The sequence below is a fragment of the Glycine soja genome, chromosome 15 (assembly GCF_004193775.1).
Source record: "Glycine soja cultivar W05 chromosome 15, ASM419377v2, whole genome shotgun sequence".
In the NCBI taxonomy this organism is placed as follows: domain Eukaryota; kingdom Viridiplantae; phylum Streptophyta; class Magnoliopsida; order Fabales; family Fabaceae; genus Glycine; species Glycine soja.
Window position 1 is genome coordinate 46,431,432 of NC_041016.1, and position 15,461 is coordinate 46,446,892.

Below are 15,461 nucleotides of genomic sequence, written 5' to 3' on the forward strand. Positions count from 1 at the left end.
GACACATTCTTTTAAACACTTTTGAATTGGTTAAAATTAAAAAAAAAATTGTTGGTCACACATGATAATTAATTATCATTTCTCCTAATTTTGTGGCTTTCAATTAATTTTAACCAGTTAGAAAGTTTGTGTTTCAAGGAGTGTGTTAAAAGTCAAGCTACTAGCACTCCTCATCTTTTATAATATAAAATAATGGAATTTTTACATACTTTTCCCTCTCAAATTAAATAAGGGCACTTTAGACAATTGGTTTTAATTATTTTTAGCATTTTTTAATAAATTGCATTAACTAGTGATACATGTAACAGATAGTGGATTTTAAATACATATTTATTATTTATTATCAAGAGAAGGATAATGAATTTAAGGCTATACATAATGAATATTTGGCTTCATGTTTTCATTAATTGATTATTATGTACTTGTTTATTGAAATTTACTTTTCCTTTACCTTTTATAACATTCTTCTTGTTAATATTACATGATGTCTTTTAAAAAAAATTGTTCTAAATTAGTTGTTATTTACAAATCCAATGAAGCATGTTTACACTACACATATTGCTTATAACTAGAATCAAATGTAGTATTTTTTTAATGAAATTAAAGATAATAATTTCATTTCTTAACACATGTGTCTAAACCTTATACTTCATATAATATGAAATGGATGAAATATAAAGTAAGAAAGTTTTGACGCACTTTTTTTCTTCCGAAAATAAAGGCTCTTTCGATTACTTTTTTTGAACTGTTACTTTTCATTTATTTAATATATTAGGATAAGACATTTGTAACAAAATTACATGGACCAATTAATAAAAATTTCTAAACTAGTTGGTTTGATGGGGTTTTAATTTTTTTTATTAATATACCAATTTTACTCTTGTTAGTAATCATTAACTTATTTTCGGTGATGTAAAAAAAATAAAGTCTAAGAGCATTAGACATCACTTAAATAAAAACAAATAGATACTTATTGTATTTTTGTAAGGGTAAATAATGAAAAAAATACTTCATTCTTGTAAAAAGCTTTATAGAAGAACCAAAAATTCCTCTCAATGGTGTCAAATGGAGTATATTAATTAGTTAGACATTTAATACAAAGTATATTTTAAATACATATATTTTATCACTTATTGGGGGAAGAACAATGATGTTCAATAATGGCATTAATGAATATTTGACTTTAGTTTTTCAATAATAGATTATTATGCATTCATTTATCAAACTTTTTTTGGCCTTAATATTTATAAAACAAAATAGTATTTTGTGTGTGTGTGTGTGTGTGTGTGTGAGAGAGAGAGAGAGAGAGAGAGAGAGAGAGAGATCCTTTTTATATAATCCTTTTTTTTACAAATTACATTAACTTTTCATTGAAAGCAATCTTATTTGAGCTTCATACAACTATTATGAGTGACATATATTTCTTTATGCATATTCAATTAATACAACTGGATAATTCATATCAAGAAGTTATATGGTGAAATTGATAAGTTTGACCATGATTTTCATGAAATGATTCCAGTCACACCAGATTGTTTTATTTGGTTAAAATGAAATTTACTTCTTTTACTAATTAGAAACTTCTTTTTCTTTCTTTGCAAAAATTCATACAAGCTAGTCAAATCTCACTGTTTTATGTAATTAAAATAAAATTTAATTTATATTAATTAGTAATGTCTCTTTCTCATTGTAGCCGTCATTGACCGCTTTATATAGACATTTTTCATTCACCCCTCTCACTCAACAGCATCAAACACTCTTTCTCTCTCACTCACATACTCACATTCTCTCTCTTTCTCTCTCTCTCTCTTACTATGGTGCCTTAGGTTTTGGTAGTGTTCGTGAGTTTCTGTGTAGCCTCCTCGATCTCATGTGTCAAGGGTTCCATCTAGTAGCAAATTTCTACCAACCACCTCTACATGGTATGTTCTTCACTCATGAGATTTTGGGTCTCATTTTGTTTTTTAATTTCAGTTGCTGATTATTTTGGAGATTTTGACGATTGGTTTTCCATTATTTGTGCCTCTATTATCCATTACCTGAGATTTAGTGTTTCCTTTAAAATCTGGCCACAAGAAAACATTCTTAGAATGATGGGTATCTTATGCACTGACCCCAAGTCAAGGGAGAAAATCTATTGAAAAAATAATAATTAATAATCATTATCGCAAAAAAAGCAAAAAAATAAAGATAGGGGTTCAAATATACACATTGTAAATATTTACATGTATTTCTTTAAAAGGGAAGGAGTGCATTGGTACCCCCTTGACTAATGAATGGATCCACTAGAGGTTTTACATATCAACTTACACTTGCCAATTCAAACTCTCGCAGTATCAATTTTTAGATTATTTTATGGCTTGGCAGTGCATTTTAATAGTGTTTTTATGTTTTTAACCTTTTGTTGGAACCCCAAGCAATCATAGACTCAATTTGGGAAGGTGAAATTGAAAAGAGCAAAAAATCCATACACGAAGCTCCAGACAAACTCAGCAATCTCTACCTGATGTCATTATTGGTTGCATTCTCCTCTTTCTACCAACTAAAGAAGCAATTTGTACTAGTGTTTTATCCAAGAATTGGATATACCTCTGGACATTCATCACCAATCTAGAGTTTGAGGATAGAGATACATTCTGCATTAAAATTAGCATAAGTAAAGCCCCCATTTATAACTTTGTGGATAAAGTATTACTTTGTTTAAAGAGTTCAATCATCCAAAGTTTCTCTCTTTTTATTATAGAGAGATATAATAATCACCGTTTTGATAAGTGGATATATAATATTATTAATTGGATCCAGAAAATAAAAAAGCTTTATATCATTTTAATGACTACACAAGACTGTATCACCCATATATTCTCTTTGGAATTCCCAATTCTCTGAGAAATTGGAGGTGAAAATGTATGAGTTTCCTGCTAGATTTTGAGTGCCATCAGACGGGTCAGAGATATATCTAATTGTGAACAACTTGAGGATAGTAGGGGATGAGAGACAAACAAAGCTGGAAACATTAATTTTAGCAAGAAAATCAAACGTTTTTAGTTCTTATTATTCTAGAATGAGGAATTCCAAAGGAAATGCATGGAGATGTCTTGTGTTGTCATTGAAATGATAAAAAGTTTATTGACTCTCTGATTTATAATGTTGTATATCCACTTATCAACACGACAATTATAATAACTTTGTAAGAAAAACAACGAAACTTTGGATGATTGAACTCTTTAGATAAAGTAATACTTTATCCACAAAATTATAGAAGAGGGCTTTCCTTATTCTAATTTTGTGGTAGAATGTGTCTTTATCCTCAAACTCTAGCTTGGCGATGAATGTCGAGAGGTATATCCACCTCTTGAATAAAACACTAGTTCAAACTGCTTCTTTTTTTGGTGAAAGGAGAGAATGCTTCCAAGAATGACATCAGGTAGGTAGCTGATTTCGTTTGGACCTTCATACTTGGATTTTTTGCTCTTTTTAATTTCCGCTCCCCAAACTGAGTCCATGATTTTTTGGAGTTTGTACAAAATTTTTAAAAAATAAAAACACAATTAGCATGCATTTCAAATCCATAAAACATAGTCTAAAAATTGATACAATAAAAGTGTGAACAAGTTGATAAAATTAACAGTGATGCAAAATAGAGACTTTAGAACAACTCTTTAGAATAGTTATTAAAGTACCATTCTAAAAAAATGTAATGGTATTTTTATAAATAAAAACATTATGTTCAGAAAAGGTTGTAAGGAAGTTGTTCTTAAAAGTTCTTTTAGAACAGTTATAAAGTAAACCATTTAAGGTTAACTTTTAAGAATGGTTATATGTTAAATAATTCTAAAAGTTTATTTTTTTTGAAAGACTACATGTTAAACTATTTCAAAAATTTAGCACTCAAGGAAATCCAGTAAGTACACTCACTCTCACTCGTGCTCTTATATCACTCACTCTCCTTGTTGCTTCTCTTGAATCTTTGTCGTGTGCCACTGCTGAGACACGAAGAGGAACTCCTTCACAATGCCACCCTCACTGCTTCAACTGAGACTCCTTCATAGCGGAGCTCTCTCACCACCTCTGTTTGTGCTTGTTTAGAGTCTTATTTTTTCATTTCTATCTTCGTCCACAATGGAGCGCACGTGTGATGCCCCCTCACTATGTGGCTTCAAGTGATATTTTTGCGCCTCAATTGTGATTTCACCCTTTATTGTTAGGGATTTTGATTTCACAATCACAATCTCTTTATCAGCGTGCCTCATTTCCCTTTTGTTAGTGGTTTATTCATTCATTGAGAGTAGCATTATGAATCTTGACGTCTGTTTCAATGCGTGCTTCAGCATCGAGGCACTGGTCACCTTTCATGTTCTTGAATCCCGAGGGTTGATAAGAATTGAGAATTGGAATTATTAGAAGTGGTGACTCAGGAGTTTTGTAATTTTTTCAAATCAGTATCCAGTGGTGAATGTAATTGTATTTGATGTTTGATCCCTGTAACCGAATAATGGACGTGAATTAGTCTTTGAATGTGTCGCTGAAAGAATTTGCAAGCTGAGAACATATTGAGAGTGACTGTCTTAGTGTGACCTCTGCTAATGAATGTTACGTGGCTTCGACAAAAGTTATAAAATTCACCCTATTTTTTCATTTTTTGTTCATGATTCTACATCCATTAAGAGTAAATTAGCAACTATGAAAAAAGTTAGATATTTCATTTTTAGGTCCTTGCTCAAAGGGATTTGATTTATAGAATATAAGGGAAAAAAAGTGCAATAAATAAAATAATTGTGAATTTTTAGCATGTTATGGATTTCATTTGATATGCAGATCATACCAGGAATCTTTGAGCTTTCATTGGTTTTGTATAATTTCATAGATTTATCATTTGAAGAACATTGGTAAGGTGTTTTTTGTTAGTTATATTTGATGATATCATATGAATCCGTTTTGGTGTAGAGACAAGAAGATTTAATTTCTATCTTAATTGGTGTTTCAGGTGCTGTTTACCACCCATATGATCATATATTTTTCTTCCAGATATTTTACTTCATATAATTGATGGTGTTTCCGGTAAGAATCTGAATTAATTTTAATTTAGATATTGAACTATTCCAATTAGTTACTAAATTAAGGATGTACATTAATTTTGTTGTTTGTTGACTGATGTCTTTGTTTGGTGCTTATTCCATCAGCAATGTTGACAAGGATGTAGTTGGAGTTGCTGGTATTTTCTCTCTTTATATATCATAGTAGATAATTGGTTTTGATGTTTATTTGATTTTGCAAATGTTTTGATCTAAAGGTGTTGTGCTATTTAAGGGGCAGGTTATGTATCACAATAGATAGTGGTTTGGCATATGTTTCTTACGTGTAACTTCTATGTCATTTGTTGAAATTTTATAGTGTTACCATTGGTGGTATTCTGGAGGTGCAAACTCACAGAAAATAGAATAAGAGGAAGATTATTTTGGGCTGAATAATTCTCGGATTTTATTTCAACTTTTTCTTGGCTTGAGTTGGGTTGATGATGCAACTAGTGAGTTCACATATTTATAGTGAGTAATGGAACTTTCTAGAGAGTATCAATTCACTAGTGCATGAACTCTCATTACCTAAGTACATATTTTCTAGATACATGTAATTCTCTAGGTAGATGAACATAATTTCCAAGACAAACATTAATACTTATGCACATTATTCAATCATTACAAACTTAAAAATTGCCTTTTGATGGTACAATTTGAAGTATCATTATTAAAGTATCATTCTCCTTCTTGATGATGGTATAAATTTTCTTTCGAATAACATGATCCATGATTATGGTTCATAAAAGTTAACCTTAATATTTTTGAAATAAGAATGGTAAATCATTAATGGTTTTTCAGGAAAGATTGGTTGTGGGAAGATCTAGCATTACAAATCTTCTAACAAATTAGTTACTAGAATGAAAATTCTCAAGTGTTTCTTCATCTTTCATGGGTTTCTTTCTAATTTTATTTATCTTGTTTGCTTGATAGTAAAGTATCTGCCATAAATCAAAGAGGTAATTTTATTATGAGAGCTTCATGATTGTTATAGTGTTATCTAATCTTTGCATGGACTTAATTGGATTCTGGACCCTGAACATCTTTAATTACCTAGTTTTGGACAAGCTTTAAAAGTATGATTTTGCTTGCTCTTGCAACATAGCTAGTTGGTATTTGTATGTTTTGATACACATCAAAACTCCATTTTTTGTACAAAATGTTGGCATAAATTAGGAAGGACACTTGTGTTGTGTTTCCCAAGGCAGCTAATCCAAATCAGGTTAGTCTTAATATGTGTTTGTCACAATAACTTATCACCAATGGTGAGTAGCATGATCAAGTCAATGGCCAAGATTTATTATGTTAAGTGCACTGTTGAAATGGATTTAGCTAGGAGAGACCTTTAACTCAATGGGATGATGTCTCATTATTAACCAAACACCATGCCAATTAGCTTCATTTGATTTTGTTGATATAATAATACTAGGATATCAAGATCAACCCGTTTTAACCCTTCAATCTCATAGCATAATTATAGTAGGTTGTTATTGTGTGTTATGCAATCAAGTACTTCTGCAGGTTGTTTCCAATGCAAAGAAACTTTGTTATCTAGTAATTTCTTAGATAAACAAAAGGCAGAATTGGCTTTATTAATCCACATAGCCATTATTTGTAATTTCCCTTTATCTTGCATTTGGAACTTGGCACATCATTAATTTCCCTTGCTTTTGCATTAGAAGTCCTTTATTTTAGTTACACTCTATAGTTTTTAAACTGGATGTGACTGAAAGCTTGAGAATTGTAGTTCTTTTTGGAATTTTAACAAATAATATAAAATACCAAATAAGCATCAGACATATTAAGTCATATTATCGAGAGAAGAGTTTAAGAAATACCTAGATCCATGGAGTTCGATCAAACAAACACAGTTGTTTACCTTCACAACTTTGCATGAAAGGTTTTTTATGTGAGGCCCACACCGTTTTTAAAGATTTCTTTGATATTTCAATCCGATCAGATTATGGAAGTTTAATATAACTTAAGTTCCCATTTCTCTTCATTTCATTGATATTTTGACTTCACCAAATAGATCCTTTGAGTGTTAAATGTGACACCCTCTACCCCGACATATATATAAATAAACAAAATATATAAAAATATTGGTAACCAAATTCACACGGGTAAAAAGTTCACATTCACTTCACTATTATCAATTAAAACTTATTAAAACATATTTGGCTCAAAATAAGGCCATCAAAATTTACATAGATATTTTATTATATCAGTGAAATAAAATAAAATAGACTAACATCATGCAACTAATACAAAAACTTATGTCCCACTGTCACATTCTATCAGAGCGTTGTGTCTCGACATCCTTCAGCATAATGTTCCTTAAAGCAATTCACCTAGTCATCTGCTCCCCCGAACACAAAGTTCAAGATCATCACAGGATCCAAACACAAACAACACACAGGGAGTGAGTTATCACATTCCTAACTAATAGAGAAACAAGACAGCTAGATATACATATCATATAAATCAAATAAAACTTACTTACACGTAATTCATGTAATTCCACCACTTTGTCATTCAAAGTTCACTTTTCATCCATCAATCACATTTTTCAATCATCAATCACATTACACAAGAATCACATGCTCTGATCAAGACATAATAACACATCAATTTCATAATAAACAATTAGCAAGCGCATGAAACAGTTATGCTAAAACTCAAGCCTATATGCAATGTGGTACCATGTCAGTGAAAAACATCGTCGGGCACCTAGGAGTACATGACAAGACAAACCACACACTCGCAAGTCAAGTCACTCTCACTAGGTAATATCATATGGAGACCAGTCAAGGTCACAGTGTTTTGCGAGAATGCTCCAACCATATGGGATCAACATAGGCTTAAAGGAGCACTCAAACCGTGTGACCCCCAAGGCCTACACTCCGAAGAGTCCGTCAGGGCCTCTCCCTCCTGATTCAGGTTCAACCCAGAAAATATTTTAGCACACAGATTCTATCTATGAATTGTACAAAACACACGACTCTTTAATTGTTCTCAAAATAATTTTAACTCGTCGCCCTTTAAGGGTCTTATCATTAACTCGTCGCCCGTAAAGAGACTTAACATTAACTCGTCGCCCAAAAAGGGACTTAACATCAACTCGTCGCCCTAAAAGGGACTTAACATTAACTCGTCGCCCTTGAAGGGACTTATGATCGTGTGATTGTACAATTCATAGTTCACAACTCGATGCACACAACACCTCAATGCACATATATATCTCAATCATATACATACTCAATTTATCACATACACTTAATCCCAATCACAATGGTACAATCTCAATTTAACATATTATCACACCTCATGAATCATATACACTTTACCTATGAACTATGCAATACACACATTTACTCAATTGTTTTCAAAATCATTTTAACTCGTCGGGTTTCCACAGTGGATCCCATCACAATACTCGTCGCCCTTAAAGGGTCTTACAATTGTGTGATTGCACAGTTCATAGTTCACAACTCAATACATACATCTCATCTCAATACACATGTATTTCATCATCCGTCACATGTTCAATTTATCACATACGCACAGTTTGAATCTTCATTTCATAACCTAAACACAACAATTTATACAAAAGATTTTATCACAACATGGGGTGTAAAACCTCTGAAATAATTTCTCACAATTGTATCAAAATCAATTAATCAAAATCATGGGTTAAACACAAAAACATCAAGAGCACTCAAGTTTATCAATCAATCCTCATCAGGACATCAATTGGTACATAGAACACAATAATATTGTATTTATAATCATAAACGAAAAATTATAATTCAATAAACATCCCAAAATAAACCCAAATTTAGTTCTCTAAGGATCCATACACATGTTCATTCTAACCCCCAATTGCGATAAACTCATCCCTTACCTCTGAGCGGACTCACGTGTCTTCAGCCAGCGATAGTAACATCTCTAGCGGTTTCCTAAGATTTCTTCAATTATTCTTCTGACTACTCCGATAGAATTCCCAAACGTCAGAGAGACGGAGAAGAGATTGAAACCTCCACTTGTCCTGTTTTCATGCGATTCATTTTTCTCCCTCCACAAATATTATCTCAGAAATTCCAACGGTTAAAGAAACCGAGATCGTAGTTTTACCGAAACAGTTTTGGGTTTCTGCGGGAAATTAAAATGCTACAATGCGAAGGGTTCTCCTCTAAGCTCAGATATGATTTTGAAATTCCAAACGGTGAAAATGTTCGAAATTGGGTTGTGAACGTGGTACTCAAATTTCACGACGATCCAACGGTCCACAATTCTTAGATCGTCGTTTTTCTAAGACAGGTTTGGTGGGCTGCGGGAAAAAGAAAGGGTTTTGAGAGGAGAAGGGGAAAAACGAAAATGAGGCCAACAAGAGATACGTGACTTAACATAACTATTTATACCTAGGGTACTCAGCCTATTATTTGCTCTATATTTATTTATTTTATAAAAACAAACTCTATTTTATTTTCTATCAAACAAATAAATGAAATACCCTTTTTATTTTCTCTCAAATTATTATTTTAATTAATGATTATGTCTCATTATTTATTTATTTATTTATATAATCTCATCATTTTTCTAAAACTCCATTTATTTATAAATAACAATCCTTTTTAATCTAGATTATAAAAATTGGGATGTTACATTAAATATATCATTGTGATTCATTTTAGAACAGTTCTTTGATATATCGTTGCTATTGCATTGCCATGACCTTACATTTTTCTAAGAATAAATTTTTTTACAAGTAAAAAAAAGCAGGGCAACAACATAATTAAACATATCTCTCATGTCTGAACATGCCTAATCAGTTCAAATCAGCTCCTTTTTTTTTTACCAAACTATACCACAATTAGCTAACAATATTTTCTTGTTATTTTCTCATTAAATCAAGCATAGCGCAAAGAAGGATGTTATATAGGACATGAAGGTCAATTCATGATAAGCTATTGGCTACTATCAAAACAAGGGAGTTAAAGAAGTATTTTAATAGGGTACTTTAAGTTGGACTGTTCGGATTCTATCCCAATACCTGAATTTTGTTATTAATTACCACTGAACTTGTGGAGATAGTGATGCCTTCTAAGTTAAATTGATGCTTTGAACTCTAGATACACATGCATGCTCATCTAGATCCACAAGTGGCTCACTACTAAAAATTATATTTTTTACGACACACATTCTAAGGCAGTTATGTGGAACCGTCTTAGAATGTCACTTGGTGGCAAAGTTATAATTAGTGGAATTAAAATGACCACGGATTTAGTTGAAACTGTTTTAGTTGCCATTTGAATACAAAAAATAAGGACTTGAATATGACGACAGTTATACGGACCATCTTAGAAGGCAACACAGTGACAATTTTGTAAATAGAGGGAACGAAAATGACGACGGTTTTGCATCAAACCATCGTCGTATTTGTTAACTCTATTTAGAAAATTGCCACTCTGTCCATCGTGGTCTCCCTAACCGCGTAGTCTGACCTCACCCACTATCCCTCCCTCATGCCCTCCCTCACTCAGCTTATGTACTCACATGTGCCGTGTGTATCATGCCCTCACTCCCCCCAACTGACCAACAATTGAACTGTCTCCCGTGTGTTGTGCTGCCTATTGTGTGCCATCATCGTCATACAGGTAAGTACCCATTAAAATCCTTGAGCTCTCTTCCTTGACCTGCTAGGTTAGGGCTTTTCTTGTCATGAGTGTGTACAACCCTAATGCCCTATTGATTCAATTGGGCCATTAAACTCCTTGAACCTGACAAGCCCACAATTGTACCATGAGTATTTGTTGGTGTGAGTGATCTGTATGAACTACTAGTACCTAGCCTTATAGTGTACACATATAATTGAATATCAGAGCCTGATTTTAGTTTATACTTTCCAAAAGCTAAGGTGGGGGGAGAGGGTTCCCTCCATGGAGTCCATCCATTGTACCACTTTTCGATTACAGATGGAACTATCACATATTAGCTTCGTCAAGTGTAATGAGTAGGATTAGTGGCTTTGTTAAAATTGACAGCAATACCTAGTGTTTGTTGGTTGGCTTGAAGCATGTAATGTCACAATAATCTTACCCGTGTATATGAATGTTGGTTGGTATTGTATAATTCATGAGCAATGTCTATGTGCAAAAGTTGTTTTAGGGGTTGGACTTGAATTAGGAAGGTGAGACCCTAACGGATTCTTTGAAGTCTAGGCATAGGGGTAAAAACACTCGGTTTGAGTGCTCCTTTAAGTCTATGTTGATCCCATATGGTTGATGCATTCTCTCAAAATAGAGTGACCCTAACTAGTCACCTTATGATTTTACTTAGTGAGATTGACTTGATATACCCATTGTGTGGCGTGTCTTGTTATGTCTCCTAATCGCCCAATGTAGTTTTTCACTATCATGGTACCAAATTGCATATAAGTTTGAGTCTTAGTATAATTGTTACATAAAATTTGTGTATTGTTTACTATGAAATTGGAGAGTGTTGTTGTGTCTTGATTCGTGTGTGTGATTCATGTGTAATGTGCTTGGTGATTGAAAAATGAATTTTAAATGATGAAGTGGTGAAGTGACGTGGATTGCGTTAAGTTGAGCTATGTTATAAATATTTCTATAATGTATTTTTATTATGTCTTTGTTTTTTTGTATTTTATTTAGAAATGTGATAACTCAGTCACTATGTGTTGTTTACGTTTGAATCCTATGTTGATCTCAAACCTTGTGTTTGGGGAAGTAGATGACTAGGTGGATGACTTTAAAGAACCTCATGCTAGAGGACACTAGGACACAATGCTTTGATAAGATGTGATATTAGGGCATGGGTTTCTATTTTAATTGCATGATGTTGCAAACATGTATTTTATTCCACTGTTTAACTTGAGTTCTTTTGTAAACTTGGACGACCTTGTTTTGAGTCGAAGATGGTTTTAATAAGTTTTATTTGGCAACAGTGATTCGAATCTGACCCTTTTACCCACGTGAATTAGTTTAAGTAATTTGAATAAAATTGATTTAATTAAATTTCATATTTTCTCTTGCTCTTGCACCGTACCTAGTTTATGTTTGTATGTTTTGATACACATCAAATCTCCATTTTTTTAATACAAAATTTTGGTATAAATCAGGAAGGACACTTGTGTTGAGTTTCCTAAGGTATCTAATCCCAATTAGGTTAGTCTTAATATACGATTGTCATTATAACTTATAACCAATGTTGTATTGCATGATTAAGTCAATGGCCAAGATTTCTTATGTTAAGTGCCATGTTGAAACAGATTTATCTAGGAGTCTAGGCTAGACCTTAAACTCAATAGGATGGTGTCTCGTTATCAACAGGACACCTTGCCAATTTGCTTCATTTGTTTTGTTGATATAATGATACTTGGATATTAAGATCAACTCATTTTAAACCTTCAATCTCATAGCATAATTAAAGTAGGTTGTTATTATGTTTTATCCAACGAAGGACATTTGCAAGTTGTTTACAATGCAAAGAAACTTTCTAGTCTAGTAATTTCTAAGAAAAAGCAAAAGGCAGAGCATATACACGATATGGATCACTAAGGACTTTATTAAGCTTGTAATGTGGTCGGGTTAACAAGAAAATCATGGTTTTTCTTAGATTCAAACACTTAGGTTCAAGGAGAGCATTCACCTATTCCTTGTCTACTTAAAGAACCACTTTTTCTTTGACCTCCCAACCTTTATTGACATGCCACAATTAACAGTGCTCAAAGGTTTTTTTTTTTTGGTATGCATTTGCTTTCAGCTCATATTTCCCCCCTTTTTTTTCTACGATGATAGGTATTACAAAAGAATGTAGTTCTGATTCTCTGTGTGTTTGTTACTCATATTCCTGGAACATAATTTACCCAAAACAGTCCCCCAAATTTGGAACAAATTTGTCTTGATCCATAATAATGCTCTCCTATAGCCTAAGGTTGGGTGCACAAAAATAGCATTTGCATTTTGCTCAGGGTTGAACGACACATTCATTCACTTTTAGGCTCAAAAGGGTGCAAGGGATTCAATCATTCATTAACATAGGGTAACTATTTGGCTAAGTGACTGAAATTAAAATAAACAACAAGGCCTTGATCATATCCACATCATGTATGCACTCAAGAAGTTCAAGAATTATGCAAAATTGAAAAAATGAAATCAGTCGCTCTCTGGAAATTAAGGTGCACACAACTCACATGGTAATGTGAAGCATTTATTTTTTCATCCATAATTTATTGTTATGCAAGCTAACCAACTCACTCACGGGCATTTAATTCACAAAACCATCAATCAACAATAAAGCGTGCTCACTCAAAAATCGGAAATTTCACAACATTAATCATCAGTACGCAATGTATCAATCATGCAACCAATTCAACCAAACATGCCAAAATAAAAGCAAAAGAAATTTTGAATTTTTTTTTTTGGCTAAGCCTGAACTTGTGCGCTAAGCCCAGACTTGCGCGCTAAGCCCAAACAATTAATTCTAGCTCCAAAGACATTATTGGGCTTAGCGCACCACATTGGGCTTAGTTGCCCATGTGCGCTAAGCCCACACTGCTGAGTGCATAGCATAATCAGACAAGAAACAACAACAACAAAAACATTTGTACTCAAATTAACTAGCACAAATATTCACAAAATCATGGGCATAACCAAAATCGACCTAACATCAACACATCAACAAATAAACCAACTAACACAATTATTAAACAAGTCATAGAAAAAGAGAAGAAAAAGGTAGAAATCCTGGGTTGCCTCCCAGTAAGTGCTTCTTTAACGTCACTAGCTTGACGGCCAAATGCTTCAAGGTGGCATGAAGGTCACATAGAAAACATTTTCCTTGCATTTTCACTTCTCAGCTAGAAACTCCATGAAAATCATGTATCCTTGAAATTCCTTCCATATTATTGCAAGGGAAGTGTTGGTGATCAAGGAGAAAATGACACTTAAAGATTTATCACATTCTCCATGCCTTTCTTGTCAATCAATTGATGAGGAGCGGTATTGACTTGGAGAATACTTTCTTGTTGAAATTTTACTTGTGAGCACTCCTCCCATTGTTGTGCTTTCTCCTCATTTTTTTCTTCATCTTTTTATGTTGAATAATGCTCTTCTACAAGGCTTTCCTCATGAGCTTCAACTTCTACATAGTTTTCTTCACTTGTGGCCACAAATTTGGCCATTTCTTCTGCTAGCTTTCCAACTTGAATTTCTAAACTTTTAAATGCTCGTTGAGTAGGTTCAGTTGATTCCTTGAATTGCTTCAATAGATTATCTAGATTAGAAACTCTTTCTTCTTCATATTGATTGTAGGGTTGTAACTCTTGCTCCCACTGATAATTTTCCATGGAGTAGCTCTTGCCAACATGAATTTCCTGATTTTGCATTGAGTTTTGATTGGCTTTAGAGCTAGCATGGTATGCCATGAATTCCGCAAACACACCTTCAAGATTAGGAGTTCTTTCTTCTTCATATTGATTGTAAGGGAGTAACTCTTGTCCCCACCAAGAGTTATTCATGGAGTAGAGATGACAATTGTCATTACAATGCTCTCCTCCACAAAAATCACAATTTATCGGTGGTGAGTGACTGACCCTTGATTGTATGCTATCAAGATACTCAATCCACCTCTTAAAAAGATCTTCCATCCTTACAATGTCTTCCATGGATTAAGTTCTTCTGAGGTTCTACCCTGCAAGCATAAAATCCGTGATGCTAATCAGTAACTGTACTAAGTTGCACAAGTAATATAAAACAGTAAGAACCGAGTATCGAATCTCAGGGAACTTGTTTCATTCTAAAAATATGTGTTCAATGAGTAAACATTTGTGTAAAGCAAGTGACTATAAAAAGAAGTTATGTCTACAAGTCTAAAGTAACTACAAAATTAACTATCTAACAATGAGAGATAAAACAAATGATTAAAAACGTTGGGTCATTCTACTAAACTTATTTGATGTTACTAAGTATTTTCTCCATTTAAGGTTGTTTTAGTGTTATATGCCGAAAATAACTAGCCAAACCACGATTCCTTGAGTGAATGGGCCTAACTCTATTCAAACTTTGTTCTAGATTCCTCGTCGAACTTAGCCTAAACGAGTTGCATTAAGATTACGACTTAAAATAAACTAAATCCCTGCACTTTGTGTCAAGACATACAGTTCTCTAGCCTACTCTATCAAGTTCTAAGGATTTAAAGCACTTCCCAATACTATAAATCCTAACCCGGTACTATAAATAGGTGATAAAGACACAACCATGCAAGAAATAAGCACAGATAGAAGCAATGAACACATAAAAACAACTTCAAATAGATAGTAAGAAAATATTACATCAATGTTTAGTAAAAATCCCCAACAAGAGGCTT